The sequence below is a fragment of the Pelophylax lessonae genome (assembly GCF_965119305.1).
Source record: "Pelophylax lessonae genome assembly, chromosome: 4".
In the NCBI taxonomy this organism is placed as follows: Eukaryota; Metazoa; Chordata; class Amphibia; order Anura; family Ranidae; genus Pelophylax; species Pelophylax lessonae.
Window position 1 is genome coordinate 648700400 of NC_138771.1, and position 4109 is coordinate 648704508.

The window sequence follows — 4109 nt, forward strand, 5'->3', positions numbered from 1 at the left end:
ACTGGTCGAAATCTCCAATTATTGCTGCTGAAGAGTCACTGGAGGTGACGTGGTTGGGGATTTTTGCGAGTTGGATTTTTAGCAGAAGACCGACCAATAGAGCATAATGAGTTAAAGAACTGTGCCACGGATAACAAGAAGTTAGCCAATGTCTATCTGGAGAAGTGCCTCTCAAACATAGAGAGCCTGCTTAGCATTGTAACCATGTTACGCCCCATGCCTCTGTCAAGGACATAAGAGCTTCACTCGTCCCTAATCTGAGCACCGCCCATGTGTCATTTTCCATACAAATTTGAAATGGCATATACTTGTCATACAGGTGCCAAAAATTGGGCCTTTGTTGTTGGTGGTGCCTGAACACTGTAACCAAGCCCTTGCAGATACTCTTGCTGGGTGCAGGAACGGAACCTGCTGGTAAGAATTCCATACAAATTTGAAATTGCATGTGCTATACAGGTGCCAAAAATTGTGCCTTTGCCTGAACACCATAACCAAGCCCTCGCAGATATTCTTGCTGGGTGCAGAAACGGGACCTGCTGGTAAGAATTCCAAACAAGTGTTAAATTGATTGTACTATACAGGTGCCAAAAATTGTGCCTTTGCTGTAGGTGGTTTCTGAACACCGTAACCAAGAACTCACAGATACTCTTGCTGGGTGCAGGAACGTGATCTGCTGGTAAGAATTCCATACAAATTTGAAATTGCATGTACTTGTTATACAAGTGCAAAAATATTGGGCCTTTGATGTTGTTGGTGCCTGAACACCGTAACCCCCTCACAGTTAGCAGGGTACAGGGACAGGGCCTGCTGTTAAAAATGACATACAACATTTAAATTGTATGCACCTGTCATACAAGTGCAAAAAAAATTAGGCCTTGGGGGTTGATAGTGACCGAAACCAAAAGCATTGTTGGAAGCTAGCAGAATCAAGGTAGAGGAATAGGATAGGCAGCATATGCAGTATATGCAGTTTTCAAGGGATGGCAGACCCCTAGCAAATTCAATCAGTTACATCAGCATCAGGGGCTTGATAGCTCTTGTTGATCCAGGACTGGTTAATTTTGATAAAAGTCAGCTGGTCAACAGAGTCTGTAGACAGACGCACTCTTTTGCCCGTCACAAAACCTCCAGCAGAACTGAATGTCTGTTCAGAAAGCACGCTGGAAGCAGGACAGGCCAGTAGCTCCATTGCATATTGAGCAAGTTCTGGCCAGTGGTCCATCCCCAAGACCCAGTAACCCAGGGGATGCTTAGCTGGAAAGGTCTCCAAGTCTGCTCTTGCGCCTAGATAATCATGCACCATATGATGGAGACGCTGCCGATGATTGCTTAAACCTAACAGCCCTGGGTGCTGATGAGGACAAAATAATTGTTTAAAGGCAGCCGGCTGACCTGCCTTCTCCACAGCTCCTCCTTTGGGTGAACGATGCCTCAGAAACACGTCCAGAGAATGTTGACCTCCCAGTGTCTGGAAAGGTGGTACACGGTTTTTTTCAAGGTCTCCCCATGATGTTTCATCCTCTGCTCCCTCTGCGAAGGCAGGATGAGCTCTGCAACTTTAGCCTTATAACGTGGATCAAGAAGGTTTGCCAACCAGTAATTATCCCTCTCCTTAATAGCGCGAATCCTCGGGTCCTTTCGCAAGCTTTGGAGAATAATGGAGCCAATGCAACGTAAGTTGGAGGAGGCATGAGCTTCTGAGTCCTCTGGGTCACTAAGGATGACATTGTCAGCAGGAGCAACCTCTCCCCAACCACGTACAACTCCTGGGGTTTCTGAGGAATCAAAACCATTCCTTGAAGACTGCTGTATGCTATCCTATACATCCATGCTGCCGAAATCCTCCTCCTCCTCCTCCTCTTCCTCCTGTGTGTTTTGTGGCACTGCTGGAATGATATCTGCATAAAGGGGGGCTTGTGAGGAAAGGAAGTCCTCCTCTTGCTCCCGCTGTTCTGCCTTAAGTACCCTGTTCATGATTCCATGCAGCGTGTGCTCCAGCAGGTAGACTAGCGGGATAGTGTCACTGATGCATGCATCGTCCCGGCTCACCATCCTTGTGGCCTCCTCAAATGGTGACAGGATGATGCATGCATCCTTAATCAAAAGCCACTGGCGGGGCGAAAAAAAGCCAAGCTCCCCTGACCCTGTCCTTGTGCCATACTCACACAGGTACTCATTGATGGCCCTCTGCTGCGTGTGCAGCCACTGCAGCATTGCCAATGTTGAGTTCCACCTGGTGGGCATGTCACAAATGAGGCGGTTGGTGGGCAGGTTGAATTCTTCTTGAATGTCAGATAAGCGAGAAGTGGCATTGAACGAATGGCATAAATGGCCACAGACTTTTCTGGGCTGCCTCAGGAGATCTTGGAAGCCCGGGTATCTGCTCAAGAAACGCTGCACCACCAGATTCAGAACATGTGCCAAGTATGGAACATGTGTCAAGTGTCCCTGTCGGAGGGCGGAGAGAAGGTTTGTGCCATTGTCGCATACAACCATTCTTTGCTCAAGCTTTCATGGCATCAACCATCTCTGAGCCTGCCCCTGCAGAGCTGACAGAATCTCTGCACTGGTGTGACTCCTATCCCCTAGACAGACCAACTGAAGCACAGCATGGCATCTTTTAGCCTGACTGCTTGCGTAGCCCCTTGAACGCTTAGGGAGCACTGCTGCTTCAGAGGACAATTGAGCAGAAGAGGACATGGAGGAGGAGGAGGAGGTGGAGTAGCCAGATGTGGCAGGACCAGCACCAGCTTTTTGGAGGCATGGTGGAAAAACAAGCTGCAATACCGAACCTTGTCCTGAGTCCTTTCCAGCTGCCAGCAGAGTTACCCAGTGCGCCGTGAAATAAATGTAATGTCCCTGTCCATGCCTGCTGGACCAAGAGTCAGCAGTAATGTGCACCTTCCTGCTGACCGCTTTGTCCAACGAGGCCAAAAAACGACCTTCCACATGACGGTAGAGAGCTGGAATGGCCTTATGGGAAAAGAAATGCCTTTTTGGGAACTGCCACTGTGGTGCAGCACATTCCACAAATTCACGAAAGGGAGCAGAGTCTACCAGATGAAAAGGCAGCAACTGTAATGCTAGCAATTTTGCCAAGCTAGCATTAGGATGCTGAGCATGTGGATGATTGGGACAGTATTTCTTTCTACGGCTCAAAAACAGGGGTAGTGAAATTTGCCTGCTGCTCAAATCAAGTGGTGGTGTACGGCTAGCAGATTGGGTACAAGTCTCTGTGGCACTCATTGCTATACCATCATCCCTCTCAATTCTGGTATTTGAGAAGGCATGAGGTATAGTAGGGTTAGAGATCACAGATGAGGAGCAAGGTGATGTATGCTTGTTTTTATCTGGTGCCTCTTTCAGGTGCTGTTGCCAACGGACTTCATGGCAGGTCATCATATGCCTTGTCAAGCATGTGGTGCCCAAGCGGCTGGTGTTCTGGCCACGCTTGATCCGCTTTAGACATATGTTGTAAACAACAACGCTGTGGTCTACTGCACATGTGCTGAAAAAAGCCCACACTAATGAACTTTTGTGAGTCTGCGGGGAGTTTGCAGGATCCTACACCTGTGGAGCTCTGTGCTGTGATGTAATAGGTTGGCTACTGCTATGGTGGCCCCTGGAGCACATCCTGCCTCATTGGAGTTGTGCGTCCTCCTCCTCCTCCCCCTCCTCCTCCTCTATCCTGTCAGGCACCCAAGTACAATCAGTGACCTCATCATCCCCTCCCTCCTCGTCACTGGAGCAAACTTGGCAATAAGCTTCAGCTGTGGCAACATGACTGCTGGTTTCTTGTCTGTCATTGTCACCCCCTCTCTCTAGGCTCATGTTTTTCCCTTCATTAACCTTCAAACCAACATCACAGCTTTCAAATTGCTGTGCATCCTCCAGCAGCATGTTACTAACACTATGATCGAATAGTTCAGGTGACTCCTCCGTGCATGATGGTGGGGCGACTGAAGGAGTAGCTGTGGAGAGGGAGCCTGTGGAATGGGCAGCTTTGGCAGCTGCGGTAGAAGGCAAACTACTGTAAGCGTGGGTGTCAGAGGAGGATGGGGACGGCTTATTGATCCACTCCAACAACTCTTCCACATGTTGTGACTGAG